An 18,011-nucleotide genomic window follows, 5' to 3' on the forward strand; every position below is an offset into this window, starting at 1 on the left:
CACATGCCATTTATTCTGAATGCTATATAATATAAGACTTCTTGGGTCTGGGTTTTAGCGACATTAACAAGAGGTCACTGAAACCCTGAAAGGAAAGTGGACTAGTTTAGATGATGTTTTGATAATGGAGCTCTGAAATTATCAGAATGATCTGGTAGGAATACTTTCTCGCGAAATGATTCATTTAGTTGCTGCATAAAATAATGGTATGTTTTATTATCCCGCATAAAGCTCTGTTTCTTAACATTTAGGTGACTCATACATCTCAAAACCCGTAAGAACTTCGAATAGTTTGACTGTTGCAAGAATTGGATAACTTATTTATTTTAAAAGCAATTACTTCCAACTTCTTACAGCTGACTACGTAATATAGTTGCTTTCTGAAATAGTAATCATAAAGTTTGCGTTGCCACAAATATTTTTATAATTTAATCCACTTTGTGACAAAATTTTTCGTCGTGTTTCTACCTTGCGCGCATAGTTTAAAACGTTCTGTAGCATAATATAATTCTATATTTAATATATAGTTTTTATAACATTTGGAAACTACTGTGAACCAAAAATTCTAAGAATTTCATGTTAAATTTTTATTTTGTTTGTAGTCGAGTTTATAAAATATAGTTTATTAGTAAAATCTGTAATATTTTCGTGCATAAAAGTGTTTAATATTAAAATATTCATCAGGTTTTTTCATTCAGTTAGAAAATAGTGCCCATATAAAGAATTTCGTCAAAGTCTGTACCATTCGTCATTTCTAAAATATCATGCGCGCAAGGTGAAAACGCGACGAAACATTTTCTCACAAAGCTGATTAAATTACAAAATTATTTGTGGCAACATAAACTTTCTAGTTACCAGTTCCCAAAGCAGCTATATTATGTAGTCAGCTGTAAAACTTGAAAGTAAGTGCTTTTAAAATAAATAAAATATCAAAATTCTTGCAACAGTCACATAATTCGAAAATCGTAAGGGGTTTAAGGTGTATTAGCCCCCTTAAAGAAAGCAAGCTTGGCCTGGGATACTGTTTACTCTGTTTCCTAATATTAAGCAAACAGAAATTTGTTCAGAACATCTACAGTGCTTTAAATAAAACAAAATACAATTTGATACTAGTAAGTTAGGTATAGAAAATGGGAATTTAAGTAGAGGGCAGAAAGAAAAAAAAATCAACGAGTTCCTTTTTATTTTAAGAAACGAAATCCCAACTTATTTTCATTTTAGAGGATTATTTATTTCATTTTAGAGGATTTTCCAATACAGAATTAATTTAATGAGATGCATAATTTTTGTACCAGCATAATACCCCTATATATATATATAAATCATTTGATTCATTTCATTAAAAACTTCAGATAATTAATACACAATAACACGCCGAATAAATACTAATTCAGAAGTCAAACAACAAAAATCAGCGTTATACCTACAAAATTTTCACAGGACTAGTTTCGATGGTTTTATCGAACCATCATCTTCAGCTGCAAAACCGCAAATGAACAAGATAGGAAATAATGATTAGATAAGATAAAAAAGCCTGGACAAGAATAAGCAAGTGGCGCCATCTGTTGGCGAAACCAGAACTAAAACATAATTTCTTTAAAGGCCGAAGGCAAATTTGGATTGGAATTAGGATCGTTAACTAGAACAGAAAGATTTTTATGAATGTGAAATGCTTCTAGAAAATCCAGTTCTCCAATGGAAGATGTTTTTTCAATAATTTTGGCAGCAGAAAAACTGAAAGTGTGGTTTTCGGACCAACAATGTTGAGCAACAGAAGACTTCTGTGTTTCCTTTTTTCTAACATATGCCTCATGTTCTTTGACGCGAAATTTTAAGGCTCTCTTAGTTTGGCCAATGTAAATTAAACCACACTGGCAAGGAATCCTATAAATACCCCAGGAATTCATATCCGGAATGGGGTCCTTGAGTATAGAAGTTGGAATTTTATTGATGGGAGAATAAACAACCCGAAAGTTAAAGTTTAGTTCATATTTTGCCCGAAAGCAAAATATGTGCAACTTTATAGCTAATTGATGGAAATTTAACTTTCGGGTTGTTTATTCTCCCATCAATAAAATTCCAACTTCTATACTCAAGGACCCCATTCCGGATATGAATTCCTGTGGTATTTATAGGATTCCTTGCCCGTGCGGTTTAATTTACATTGGCCAAACTAAGAGAGCCTTAAAATTTCGCGTCAAAGAACATGAGGCATATGTTAGAAAAAAGGAAACACAGAAGTCTTCTGTTGCTCAACATTGTTGGTCCGAAAATCACACTTTCAATTTTTCTGCTGCCAAAATTATTCAAAAAACATCTTCCATTGGAGAACTGGATTTTCTAGAGGCATTTCACATTCATAAAAATCTTTCTGTTCTAGTTAACGATCCTAATTCCAATCCAAATTTGCCTTCGGCTTTTAGAGAAATTATGTTTTAGTTCTGGTTTCGCCAACAGATGGCGCCACTTGCTTATTCTTGTCCAGGCTTTCTTATCTTATTTAATCATTATTTCCTGTCTTGTTCATTTGCGGTTTTGCAGCTGAAGATGATGGTTCGATAAAACCATCGAAACTAGTCCTGTGAAAATTTTGTAGGTATAACGCTGATTTTTGCTGTTTGACTTCTGAATTAGTAACTTCAGATAATTTAAATATCATCGTTTCAAAATAATGTTATATAATTTGAAATTTATTTTTCAATTTGCCGGTTAAAAGCATTTGGAATATATAAGCTCTAGTCTGCATTTATTTTCCGATTAAACAAAAATACACCACTTGCTGATGTATTTAAAAACAAATGGATTAGATTTTACGAATTTTAACTGTTCACGATTCTCATAACTTCTGAATTTATTCTGAACTTTGCAAGATTCTTAGTTATAACTTTGCAAGATTTTCAAACAATAAGCTGAGAACTTGCAAGATGAGAATATTTCTAAAAGTATACAATATGGAAATCATATACAAAATCGCACTAAATTATAGTTGAGATTGAAATGTATATTAAAGTCGTCTATATTCAGAGAAGAGAGAAAATTGCATTTTTTCTTTCTAAGCTCGCTCTTACAATCCATGGCATGCATTAATTGTAATATCAATGGTTTATTGATATAAAATGGCAATATTTTTCTACATTCTTTGAATGAAAGTTTGCTCTAACTATGCCTGTGAAACATAAATTACAAATTCAAATTTAAAAAATTGCATTTCTTCTTTCTAAGCTCGCTTTTACAATCCATGGCATGCATTAATTGTAATATCAATGGTTTATTGATATAAAATGGCAATATTTTTCTACATTCTTTGAATGAAAGTTTGCTCTAACTATGCCTGTGAAACATAAATTACAAATTCAAATTAAAAAAATTACATTTCTTCTTTCTAAGCTCGCTCTCACAATCCATGGCATGCATTAATTGTAATATCAGTTGTTTATTAATATAAAATGGCAATATTTTTCTACATTCTTTGAATGAAAATCTGTTCTAACTATGCCTGTGAAACATAAATTACAAATTCAAATTTAAAAAATAAAAAATATATTGGATGCACAGATATTTGCACCAATACCATATTTATTAAAAATAAATTCATTTTTACCCCAATGGTAAAGTTGACAATAATTTTAGCATCATATGTAAAGAATTGTGTAAAGAAATAATCGAAATCATGCTAAAACTTAACACTGATTGCAAAAAATCGTGTTAGTTTTAATTGAAGGACAGATTACTTCTATATAAGTAAACTAAATTTTAGGTATAGGAAACATAAACCACTGCCTATTAAATACTAAATGGAGCCGTTTCGTCCGTATAAGAAAGTATTTTATTTTCTGTTCAGGACACTTGCGCTGTGCTTCGTATAGATTTCTTTTTGTTGCATTATAATATGCAACGAATTTTGAATACGAATTTTGTACATGTTATAGAAATTTTAGTGCAAATTCTATGTGCAACTGTTGTATTTTTCAATAAACTGTTGTATTTTTCTGTGTAACGTAACTTAACATTCAAGAGACACGAGCTATGCCTGAAGGGTAAGAATACTCGGGGCAAGTCTATTTAACTTTAAGTAAATGGGTATCTTGGTAATTTGGCGAGAAATCGCCAAAAATCACCAAACTTGACTACCATTTGGCGACATTTTCCCCGATTCTGTATCACCGTAATAGATATCGTAACTGAATAAATGTATTTGACCACTGTATTAGCTGTAACTGAAATTTGACCCTCATATTACCTTCCAATAATTTCGAGAAGAAAGTTCTAGAAATATCTCGGCGGCTGGTGTAAACTAAATAAGAGACAGCATCCCCTCTCAGTTGTTGTTGCGAGATGTTGGTGCAGCGTGAGATCGAATCACTGAGATGTACGCAGTGTTTAACAGTCTTAGTAGTTTGGAGTGTAACTACTGATTGTATTCTGTGACACTGTGAACACCTGTGCGAGCATTTCTGCGGAAAATTCCAGAAATATGAAATGTTTCTTTTGACAAAATAAATTTTGTCAGTATATCATCCAAACCTGTGTTTATCCAATCTATTCGTATTACGAATCCGTACGCAAGCAACGATATTGATTATATTCAGCTTAAATTTTACCTCGAGTATGCAGTTTTTGAAAACTGTCTACCAAATATAGATAGATTTTGTATACATGGATATTTGTATATTTGGGTAAAGCAAGTTCAGTGAAATTTTAAAAGTTAAAAAATAAAATTAAAACTTGCAGTTGTTTTTGTTAATTGCAGTTGTTTTTGACTTGAACTTTATATTTATTAGGCGTTAAATGTTTTGTTTTATAAGCTGGAAACAGCAGACATTACTTTTATTTAAAAAGAAAAATGAAGCATTCTTATAATTTTTATATTATTTACTTGCTTTTTAAATTTTAAATAGTAGCTGTTCTTCGAACTTTCTTCTTCTTTCTGTAAATTTCAAATTGGAGATTATTTATTTTCTATGTTCTGAAAAAGCTAGTACTCATGTTCATCAGTTTTCATTTGTCCAATTTTTAATTTGTTTCGAAAAATATTGAAAACAAAATTGTAAACAGGTATCAGTATTAAAAAAGAAATATTCTTCCGCAATGTTTTTTTAAAAGAAAAAAGAGCTGAGATTATATTTACTTTTCTTAAACTGATCTAAATGTATAATCTAATATTTATTACATGAAATTGCTAATAGATTTTCAAATTAACGCTAGAAAAAAAATTCAAGAACAAAAAACTGTAACGCACGAAAGTCCGTCATTGATACTCAAAAAGGTGAACAATTTTCCTAAACTCGTTTACTACCATAAACGAGATAACAAAGGTAATAAGTTATTTTTAAACGAGATAATAAGGTATTTATCTCCTTCGTTCCAGCATGCCTTCGTGGCGTAACTTTAGGAAACATGGCGCGTAAGAGGTCCTCGTTCGAGTTCCGGCGAGTGCATTGCACATTTTTCACATTTCTAGCTTCATGACTCTACAGTGGATTTAAAAATATTTTTATTTCTATTAAATCCTGTAATCTAATTTATATCTCTAAATATTCTATCTGAAATATAATTTTAATATCCAAAACTGTAGCGTCATTAGGTTATTTTTAAAGGAGTGGTGAAAAATGAGCAACGCCTTCGCCGGGAATCGAACCACGAACCTCTAGCCTACTAGTCTCTAGACTACGAAGTCATGCTGAAAAGGCAGGAGAAATACCTTATATACTCCCCCTTTTAATGGGCGACAGGGGTTTTAGGGGACTCGATCGCCAAATCCTGAGTGTAGAGAATCATCATCCGTGGTTCGATTCCAGGCGAAGGCGTGGCTAATTTTTCATCTTGCCTCCTTCCAAAAAATGCCGAATGTCTCTACAAGGTTATCAAATCTGTGAAATTCTAGCAGGAGATAGAAATCATTAAAATCTACATTTATTTTTTAGCTCCATTCACTAATTGTATATTCAATGTGAAGATATTTCTTATTTTCCATTTGAAAAGTTAGTTTTTTTATATTTTTAGTCCAATGAGACTTTGTCCCAGAAGGACTATTGTTTCCGTTTTCCGTCGAAAACTTCGAAGGGCTGTATCACTTTTCAAATCGTTGCCATCCAATACTATCGCCCTGTCTTATATTTGAAGAAATTAAATAATGAAGAATCTCATAAAAATGTACGTATGTTTCTCTCATTGTGATAAAACAACGGTACCTAGAGCCATCCAATTTTGAATGACGTAATCCTGCTGCGAATATGGGCATCTGAAAGCCCAAATTTGAAATTTGGAATATGTTTTACTATCGATTTCATATTTTGTAAAACTTTAACGAATTTTTGATTAACAAACTGAACGATTTAAAAGCGAGCAATGGCCATACTCTACGAAGAGAAAAAAAAAAATTATCTCCAGCGCTCAGAACTCTGTATCGGAAATTCTAAAGTTATGCTCGTTTTAAAATTATTTTGCGACATTGCTGTTGAACTTAATTTTATTGTTTGCAAAGAACATGATATTTAATAGATAAAGGTAACACACAAAACGTTAAAAAACGCCCCTTCAGACGTAATTTAAAATCTGAAACCTTACATATTTTTTTAATGTTATATTTTTTGAATTTAATAAATAACTTTTTAACTTAATGAACTGGAATGAAAAGTCCCTTTACAAATTACTTATCTGTAATTTGTAAAAAATAGCTTTCGTTTTTTTTTCAAATAAACTGAGTTCAACAGATATGTGGCTTGTTTTTAATCAGATACGCATTACGAATGAATTAAATTCTCCTAAGAGTTATATTGGCTTAAAAATAAATGGAAAGACAAGGGATCTAATTTGCACCCTCTGCTAATATTATGAAGACCGGCAAACAGTTTTAGAAATTGCAAATTCTGTGACTGCTTCTGAAGACAGCGATTTTGATTTGTGACTTACGATAAAAGAGATAAGGGAAATGAGTTTCACGCTGCGAATAGCACTGCAAGTCAAAGATCTTTCATTTGAAATTCTGGAACTCTCTCCATTCAAATGTTGCTTCGATATTTGATTAAAAGAAAGTCCTGAATGCAATTGACAGAGGAAATATTTCTAAGTGGACGCCTTTGTTTGGCTGACAAGGGATCTGTGTAATAATATGAAAGAGAAATTCTAATTAAGATTGTCTTGGTATTAAAGGCAATATATTGCCAACTATAAAATTAATTCTTCAAAGTCTATGACAGTTCTTCGCAAATGTTGTTTTGCATATTGCATAACTTTTAAAATATTATATGGAACGCTGAATTGCTGCCTTTGTAAATTAATCAGCTCGTTTGATGTGAGTTTCATATGAAGTTCATATTTAAGGCTGTATTGTATATTTTATAAATAATACTGTTCTCAAAGATTAAATTTTAAAGCCGTTCGTTTTATGCGATCTAAACTTTATAACGTGCCAAAGGGCAAAGAATAAAGATACTGCACCAGCGAAAATCGGAGTAAGTTTCGAAAGTTACAGGACTATAATTTCGTAGGTTAAATGGAACCTTTCTTGAGCTACGGGATTGAAAATACGAAGAAGGAATATGTGCTCACGTGATAACGATAAACAAAAAATTCGAAAATGCCCCGGATAAGAAAGAGGAGACAAAGGCCACAGACGCTATCAATTGGCACAACATGAGAACAACCATTAAATAATTTCTTCCAAATATGAAGGTAAAGACGGATTATAATTCTGATTATTATCTAGAACTGAAAGAATTTTACAAATGTGAAACGCCTCTGATTGGAATTATAATTTACCATTCGTAGATGTTTTGTGGGTACTTCATCTTCACCGAATGTTTTACCCACTGCTATCGCATGAGCATATATTTTTGCTTGGTCTTTACTCTTCGCGAACGGAAGGAGAAGGGTCTATTAAGGGAACGGTGGACCTTTAAAAATTAGTTTTTTATGTTATCAACAAGAAATTTTATACATATACGTATTATAACATCAGTTTATAAAATATATGTTCAAAATTTTAATTTATTTTAAAATTATTTTTTTTAAATAATCAATTATTTTAATTAAAGATTTAAAATGCTCCTTGCGCGCTAATTTTCAATATTTTTTCCTAATTTTTTCTTTATGTTTGTTACAAAGACTTAACAAAAGTTTTTGTGTATTCGTTATTGAATATGATGGATCAGAAATTTTTTAATGGATTTTTGTGAACTTATACCTAGTTTTCGGAAAAATGTCACATTTTGTTAAACATTATCACAAGTTTAAACTTCTTAATAACCTCATATCACAAAACGCATACACAGATCTATTGTAACATATAACAAGTAGTTTCTTGTAAATATCATTCATTTTTAGATAAAAATGAGACGCATGGAGCATTTTCAAGATATATGAACTGCAAAAAATTTTCTTTTGAGAAAACAGAGTTTAAAGTTTTTCTTCAAACTTACCTTTAATACATGGTCATGAGAAACATCAAATTAACTTAGTTCGAAATATGAATATATAAGCCAGTTCGAAATATGAATATATAAACACTGGATAACATTTTCGTGTCATTTAACTATTTTTAATCTCATAATAATATTAATACAAGAATAATAAACATATCGCAAATTGGTTCGTGATTCGAAGTTTGAGTTAGAAACAATTTATGCATTATATCCAATGGACTTTTAAAATTCACTCGCATCATATGTTTTACCGTCATCTGTTAACATTTACATTATCTTTTAATGCTTTACAATATTTTTTACTATTTCTGGTTTTACCAAGCTGGTAAACTTCTCTTTTTGCTTTGTTTCAAGCGACGTTGATCACGCGTTTTTGCAATGAGTAAAGAAAATGAGATTGTTTTCTCCTGTTCTAGGCGTATAACATTCACACAACCAAAGTTAAATTCATTAATATTTGTCAATACTCCCATTTTTAGCTCTTTTTTTCAGAAATAAGCACGTCTTTTGAGCAAATATATAAATTATTACATCAGTAAATAACTGTTGAAATACATTTTTTTTTTTAGATTTTTCTCCAAAATTTAAAGGGCAAAGTTTACGTTTTTTACACATTTTAAATGCTTGTAAATACTTTAAAAATTAGAATATTTGAACTCGATTTTTTGCATACGATGTAGTTACGTATATGAAACATTATGAGAGTAAAAAAACGAATTCAATATTTTGGTTGATTTTAGCTATTTTAAAGATTTGAAAGCAGGCTGCCTGCTTTCAAATTTAATTGAAATTTTGGTTGATTTTTAGCTAAGTCCACCGTCCCCTTAAACCTTCGAAACCATAATTCTGCAAATTATTGCAACTTAAGTTGATTCTTCTTTATACTACAACGTCCGCTGATCCTTTTTAGCACAATCTATGCATGATTTTATCATATTTCCATTTATTTCCTCAAGTAATTTGAAAATTTTGATGAACCGCAAACGAAAATGTTAAATACAAAAAAGTAACTCTTTCTATTTCTCTTCGTGAATCGGGCATTTGTATACTGAAGGCTTTTTTAAATCTAGCTTACAGTCAGTCGTTTAACGTCATTACTTCAACTGTAATTACTTATCTGTAATTTGTATCATATTCCAATAATTTTCATAGTAACCCATTCGTTTGTTGTAAATAATAAACCGAATAGTGTCATATAATGTGTTCTCTTGTATTTGCAATAAATATTTATCATAAAGGTAATAAAATATGTAATTCATTTATTGCCAAATTTATTCACATCATAAATTGATCATTTTTTTCTGAAATTTTATGTGTATTTATAAATTTCCCATATTTAATATATAGACGGTTAACGCTCACGAAACGTCAAATGTTTGCTTGTATTATGTTAAATTTGAAATTATTAATATTCAGCGATTTTTTAAGCTTTAGTTATAATGAAGATTTTTTGAATTAATTATTTTAATTAAAGATTTAAAATGCTCCTTGCGCGCTAATTTTCAATATTTTTTCCTAATTTTTCCTTTAAGTTAGTTATAAAGACTTGACAAAAGTTTTTGTGTATCAGTTATTGAATATGATGGATCAGAAACTTTTAAAAAGCATTTTTGTGAACTTAAACCCAGTTTTTGGAAAAATTTCACCTTTTGTTAAACATTATCACAAGTTTAAACTTCTTAATAACCTCATATCCAAAAATACATACACAGTTCTATTGTAACATATAACAAGATAGTTTCTTCCAAATATCATTCATTTTGAACTAAAAATGAGACGCAAGGAGCATTTTCAAGACATGCGAAGTGCGAAAAATTTTGTTTTGAGAATTTTGTTTTATTTTTAATGTTTTAATTTACATGAACTAAGCTAAAGCACGTTTTTTTTTAAAGTAACTAACATCTTAACTAAAAAGATCAAACGTTATAAATCTACCATTAATATTTACCAATAGGAAATACATAACTATTTTTTTTTTTTTTTTTTTTTTTTTGTTAAAATTACCCGAAAATGTTTTTAAATGATCACTTAAGTTTTGCTGTAAAACTGATGACCGAAATCAGAATATTTTTGATTATTAAAATAGATTGATTTATTATTATATCGGAGAGCTTCTGTTTAAAATCAGCGACGCTAATATAAGATTATACTTCACCTGAAATTTGAGTCACATATATACTTAACATCTGCCGCAGGGTATAATAGTTAGCCTCATATTAAATTCATTATAGTTAAAAGTTTGGTAACCTGTCTGTAAAAGAACAACAAATGTCCGTCTGGCTTCATCTGTCTCATCATTATATATATTTCCGAGCGCCAGTTTTCCAAAACGAAAGTTATGATTTTGAACGCTAATTACGATATTAACAAATTACCGGGAAAGTTTTGAAACGCGACCAACGAAACAAATTAAAATTATTACTGATAATTAGAGAAGCTTTTAAGCACTACATATTGGTAATAAAACTGTAATTATATACATGCAAATAATTGCCCTGTACATGAAATTTTCTAAGAGATATGAAGTATTATTACAGTAGAACGTACTATCTGATATAACTTCTGGACGTTTTTCACGTTAATTGCATAATTTCATAATGACCTGTGTTCTGATACTTGAAAAGCGATTTTTTATATTCCTCTTATTTTTGTCCTATAAATGGAAATTCGTATATCCTTTAAGCTCGAGAAAAATGGAAGTATATTTGTTTACTGAGCATTCTGTTTTAGACGCTCAGAAAACAAGAAAATATATTTTCTCTGTATCTTTGCTTGTTTTGATGTCAGCGCGTCTGAGAAACTTCTATTTTTAATCGGAATTCAGAACCATCAGGTAATTATCTAGTCGTTCAGATACAATAACAATAGTTCGTATTTCCTAGACTTTGTAGAGTCATTAGGTTAATTGGAAGCAGAAAAGATGAAAAATATGCAATCGCCTCCGGCGGGAATCGAACCACAGGCCTCTGGATACGCGCCCAACGTGCTGACAACTACACTACGAAGGCATGCTAAGAAAGCGGCAGAAATACCCTATATACTCCCCCTTTTTAAGGGCGACTAGGGTTTTAGGGGATCTAGTCGCCAAATCCTGGATGCGGAGAATCATCATTCACAACCCTTTCAGTTCGGGCGCCACTTGTAGAGTCATTAGGTTAATTGGAAGCAGAAAAGATGAAAAATATGCACCCGCCTTCGCCGGGAATCGAACCACAGACCTTTGGAATACCGGCTCAGCGTGCTACCGTTACACCACGAAGGCACGCTAAGGAAGTGGGAGAAATACCTTATATAATCCCCTGTTTAAAGGGCGACTAGGTTTTTAGGGGATCTAGTCGCCAAATCCTGGATGCGGAGAATCATCATCCACAGCCCTTTTAGTTCGGCCGCCACTTGTAGAATCATTAGGTTAATTGGAAGCAGAAAAGATGAAAAATTTGCACGCCTTCGCCGGGAATCGAACCACAGACCACTGGAATAGCGGCCCAGCGTGTTACCATTACACCACGAAGGAACGCTAGGCAAGTGGGAGAAATACCTTATAACTTGAGATAAAAAATCGCAGAATGGGGAACTTAGAAGTCATGTTAAGAATGTAATCCATAGCTAGATCAATAATAATACATTTATAAGGTATTTATCCTGCCTTCCTAGAGTGCTTTCTTGGTGTAGTGATTCTGCACGCTGGGCCAGTATTCCAGAGTGAGTGAGTGAGTGAGTGAGTTTGAGATCGAGGACGTGGACACTGTTCCTTTACCATAACCAGTATTCCAGAGGACCGTGGTTCGATTCCCGGCGAAGGGGATTGCTAATTTTTCATCTCTCTGGCTTCGGAAAAAAATCCTAATGTCTCAACAGTGGCGCCCGAACTAAATGAGTGTTGGTTGATGATTCTCTTCACCCAGGATTTGGCGACTATGTCCCCTAAAAATCCCAAACGCCCTTTAGAAGGGGGGTGTATATACGGTATTTCTCCCGCTTTTCTTTCGTGGTATAGTGTTCAGCAAACTGAGCCGGTATTCCAGAGGTCCGTAGTTCGATTCCCGGCGAAGGCGATTGCTCATTTTTCATCTTGGCTGCTTTCAAATTACCTAATGTCTCTACACATTTACATTTTAAAGGGGGCTCATACACCATAAACCCCTTATGATCTTCGAATATGTGACTGTTGCAAGAATTGAGATATTTTATTTATTTTAAAAGCACTTACTTCCAACGTTTTACAGCTGACTACATAATATAGCTGCTTTGAGAACTGGTAACTAGGAAGTTTATGTTGCCACAAATAATTTTGTAATGTAATCCGCTTTGTGAGAAAATGTTTCGTCGCGTTTACACCTTGCGCGCATGATATTTTAAAAATTGCTAATGGTATAGACTTAATATTTGACGAAATTCTTTATATGGGCATGTTTTTCTAACTGAAACAAAAATCTGATGAATATTTTAATATTAAAAAATTTTATGCACGAAAATGTTACAGATTTTTTTTAATAAAATACATTTTATAAACTCAACTCCAAATAAAATAAAAATTTAACATGAAATTCTTTTGGTTCACAGTAGTTTCCAAATGTTATAAAAGCTATATATTAAATAAGGAATTAAGTTGCAACAGAATATTTTAAACTGTGCATAAGGTGGAAACGAAGGTGGCGACGAAAAATTTTGTCACAAAGCGGATAAATTAGAAAGATATTTGTGGCAGCGCGAACTTTCTGATTACTATTTCAGAACGCAGCTACATTATATAGTCAGCTGTAAAAAGTTGGAAGTATTTGCTTTTAAAATAAATAAGTTATCCCAATTCTTGCAACAGTCACCTATTCGAAGATCTTATAGGTTTTAAGGTGTATGAGTTCCCTTAATGTTATACAGATGCATTCAAAATATCAAATTTTAGTTACAACGTCTGTAGCCTCTCAAGAATTCCGCTTTATTTCTGAATTTTAAACCTCCGAATGTACCGTAATAGGTAAACTCTAGGTCATTGGTTCTCAACCTTTCGACTAACGCTTACCATCTAAATAAAAATTGAGAAACTTCAGTACCACCGCTACATTTAGCAATGATTATTTTTCAATTTCTCAATAGAAATATTAAAAATAAATATATTTTGCCATTTGCACAACCTATTGGCTATTTGTGTTAAATAAGCACACATAAAAATACTGCAGATTAAAAACGAGTTACCATTTTTTTTATCAAAATTTAAGTTATAATACTTTAATTCTTAAATTGAGTGCGACATTTTTTTGTGTCTGGTCTTATATCACTCAGTTTTAACCGTATATTAGGACCCACTTTTAATTTTGCTCTGTATTTAATTTTTAAATATGACTTGGAAGATAATCCTTATTCACACAAGTAGGTTGTGGAAAAAAGCAATAAAAATTTAATAGCTTTATTTGAAATGACTTTAAAGTTATTTTTCGGTTCAGGCAAAAGTTAACAAGTGTATTATTTTTTAAATCTACAGTTCGAGTTCGATCACAAGAAATTTGTTTCAATTTTTCTTTTCTTTCACGACGACATTTTTGAATTTAATAGCTAAAAATACTTTTCCTTTGCGTACCACCGGTTGAGAACCCCTGCTCCAGATCATTCGGAAAGCTTCAGTTGCCCCTTTCCTCCATTTCTTTATAAATTATAATAAAGCTAATTTTTTTAGCCAAAAAAGGGCGTTAGACTCAGAGGGCTATTAATCTCAAAACGACATTTTGCATCGCTTCACTTTCTGCTTTGGATCACTTTTCAAATATGTTGCCAACAAATATTATCGCCGTGTAATATATTTAACCCTTTCCGGCACGCTACATTTTAAAGTCGGAGTTTTGATTAAAAAAAAAAAAAGGGGGGGGAATAGGCAGTCTAATTAGGCCTAGAGGAGTACACAATAAAATTTTGTGAGGATAGCACTTATCGTTTTAATTCTATGGGTGTGCCCAAAGTGGCGCACTGATTGAATAGAGCTTCGAAAAGAGTGCTGAAACAAGCATTGTTGTCAATGAACTGACTGATACGATGCGGAGAAACAAAGAATACAGACTCTCAGTTGTCCTAGATTTTCGGTGAGCCCGGTCTGGACACACCTAGGGTTCGCCGTTTGATTTTAGGCAAGATTTTAAGGTAAAAATTTAAAACTAATATAGATAAAGGAGATTAGCATACAACCAAAAAAAAATAACATAGACATTCCTTTTCACACAATTCCTTTTATATCCTAAAAAAATCTGCAAGATTTCTTTGAAAAATGAGGGTCTTAAAAAACTAACCATGGCTAAAATATATGGACTTGTTTATGTTGAGCTGTCATCTACTATAAATAAAGAAGGTTCCAAGTAACCTATAAATCCTTTTTCATTCAATTTTTCTGGGCGTACAGAAGGAAATTCTTAAGTGTGTCCCTACCTGACACACTGTGCCGCAAATGGTTAAAGAAACAAAGTAATGAAGAATCAGCATGAATGTTTCTCGTGTTGTGAAGAAACAACGATAACCTAGATCCATCAAATTCTGAATAACTTAGTCTTCCAACCGAGCATGTGCACTCTGAATCCCGAATTTCGACTTTGTTTTATTATCTCTTTCAAATTTTTTTTAAAATTTTAACGAATTTTTCATTAACAAACTCAGCGATTTCAAAGCGAGCAATGGCAATACCGTATGTAAAAAAAAAAAAAAAAAAAAAAAAAAAAAAAAAAAAAAATTAAATATCTCCAGCGCGCGAGACTCTGTATCGGAAATTCGAAAGATAAGCTGTTTTGCTGTTCTTTAAATATCTTGTGATATTGCTGCTGAATTGAAATTTATGTGCGAAGAACATGATATTTAATAAATAAAGGTAACACACAAAACGCTAAAAAAACGCCGTTTTGGGGCGTAATATAATATCTCAAAGCTTTCAGAATTTCATTTTCAACTTTCTGTTGTTTTTTTAGCATTATTTTAACAAAGAGTGTTAGCTCAGATGCGTTGTTAATTTCGTTTAATTAAATTTGGCATTTTGCTTTGATTCACTATAAACAGCGAATAACTTTTTAAATTATTGGTCCACCAAATGTTAGAGAAAAAGTCCCTTTGGACGTAATATAAGATCTGAGACCTTTTAGTTTTTACATATTTATTTTCTTTGGTTTTAGCTCTTTTTTTTTTTTTTTTTTTTTTTTTTTTTTGTTGTTGTTGTTGTTGTTGTTTTTTAAAGAGTCAGTATGGGAAGGCATTACTCGCTGACTCATGTTACGTCGTTGGTGTTCCCCATACTTTTACCTGTCCTGCTGACTAGCAATGATGTAAGTTTGTATGGGATTAGACCGAAATTTCAGTCCTTGTTAAGTACTAGGAGGTCATTTTAAAACATTTATGAGGATGCCAAAAATCAGTGAAAAATATACTGTAATATACTGTTTAATGTTTTACTTACGAGTTTTCCAAGGATAATTATTGAGTTATAAATTTTGCTGACGTTAAACAGTGCTTGGTATTTTAGAGAGAACATTAAATTTTTCAAAGGAAGCATTTTCTAATTAGCAGTGAGATTAAGAAGCCTAAATTTGATTTTAAATTTTAGCTTACAGATTTATATAATAGCTAATTTTTTATAAAAAAAAGCTTATGGTTTACAATATTCTTTTCTAACATATAATTTTATTATTTAAAATTAAAACGCTACAATTCTGCAAAAATTCTCTCGTAACTCAATCAGCATTAAATTTAACGATCAGTACTCTAAGGATAATTTTAAAAACGGTATTCCCCTTGCTAAATATATAAACTAACTTATGATTAAAATCTGTAGCCGTGGTAAATATGTAAATTAATCCACGTAACATTTCTAAACTGCTAATTCGTAAAAACGTAAGTACAGCTATGATGAATTGTAGCACTAAATAAAATGATTAAAGTATCTCTATGCCACCCAATCCGGACATCAGGAAAAAAGAGAGATAGGAAAAAAAATGTATAGCATATTGTAAAATTTTAACTTTTGGAGAATGTATTTTACATAAATCTACAAAAACAACGAGTAGAATGCAACACATAACATCTTTAATCGACTTATCTTTATTTAAATGTTATTCCAGTAAATTGCTTTCCGTTTTATATACATGTTCCTTCCACTGAAAAACGAACCACAGCCTTTTATATTGAGATATAAATGATGTTAAACGGAAGTTTCTCTCAGAAAATCATAAAGTATTTACCCAATCACAGAGACCTTTACATCGATATTGATCGTTATGCACTGGATACATTAGAAGCCGTATTTGCTAGGGGTCCATTAAGAATGTTCAATAAAGTATGTCATTTGAAAGAATTTCGGATGCTTTTTTTCGCATGTACTTTATTTTTGACTTCTTTAAAGATGGAGAATATTTTAATGGAAATAAATGCTACTAGAGTGAAGTTTTTTCAGCTTCAAATTCGTTCAATGCTGTTTGACTAAAAGTCAATAAAATATGAATTATGGTGCTGAATATTTTTTGTAAATGACAAACGACGGAACGATGACATAGCATGACATCTTTAAGAAAAAAGAGAACATGCAGACTAATTTGCATTCAGAATGAATCAAATTGATCCCATTTGAAACTTTATTGAATAATTCATATTAAAATATCGTAAAATTGTAAATTTCGCAGAGACGTACAACTGATGTATCATGTATTTGATCACTTTTAATGTCTGCAGCATTTCAGTAATAGAAAAGGAAAAAAATCTTTGCTCACGATACTGTTGGTTGTTAAGTAAACTGAATTCAGTGTTTCTATTGGAATTCCGAGAGTCTTTAAATGTGTCTACTAATTATGTGTAAGATGTAAACATAAATTAGACTGCTAATTTTTAATTACCTTAATCGAGTAAAATAACGCATTTTTTGAAAGTTAAGTACTCGCAAGATAATATTTTTGAACTGACAGAATGGATAATAGCGAAACCTTTTAATCTTTCAAGATGAGAGAGAGGATAGATGGAAAAATTCAGTGTCTCGTCAAATCTCTGTATTAATGAAGCATTAAATTTTGTAGATATAGTTTGGTAGAAAATAATTATTAGTAGCTCGAAGCTGTTTACCTTAGTAGATGAATGCGAAATATATATTGTTGGGTGCGTACCGGTTCGTAATAGATTGAATTCATAAGTTCCATAATAAAATTTATTTATATCGAAAGAAATATTTCAGAATTTTCCACAATTCTCTGGAATTTTCCACAATAATATTCGTACATGTGCTCACGGTATAATCAGTAGCTACTCTTGAAACTACCAAGAACGTTAAACACAATTTAATGCAAGGGCTTATAAAGGAAAAGCTAACTCGGATTTATCTCAATTCACACTAAACCACAACTCGAAACAACAAACTCAGATGCTCTCTCACCGGGCTTTTATAGTTTTCAACCGGCCACCGAAACATTTCTACCATTTTCTACTTCTGGAAATTACTGGAAAGCAATACGAGGGTGGAATTACGGTTACAGTTAACATACTGGTCAATTACATTTATTCAGTTACAATACTTATTAAGGTTATACAGAGACATGACCAAAATGTCTCCAAATGGTCGCCAAATGTGGCGACTTTTGG

The sequence above is a fragment of the Stegodyphus dumicola genome, chromosome 12 (assembly GCF_044657685.1).
Source record: "Stegodyphus dumicola isolate Sdum_Otavi_A_Nest chromosome 12, ASM4465768v1".
Lineage (NCBI taxonomy): Eukaryota > Metazoa > Arthropoda > Arachnida > Araneae > Eresidae > Stegodyphus > Stegodyphus dumicola.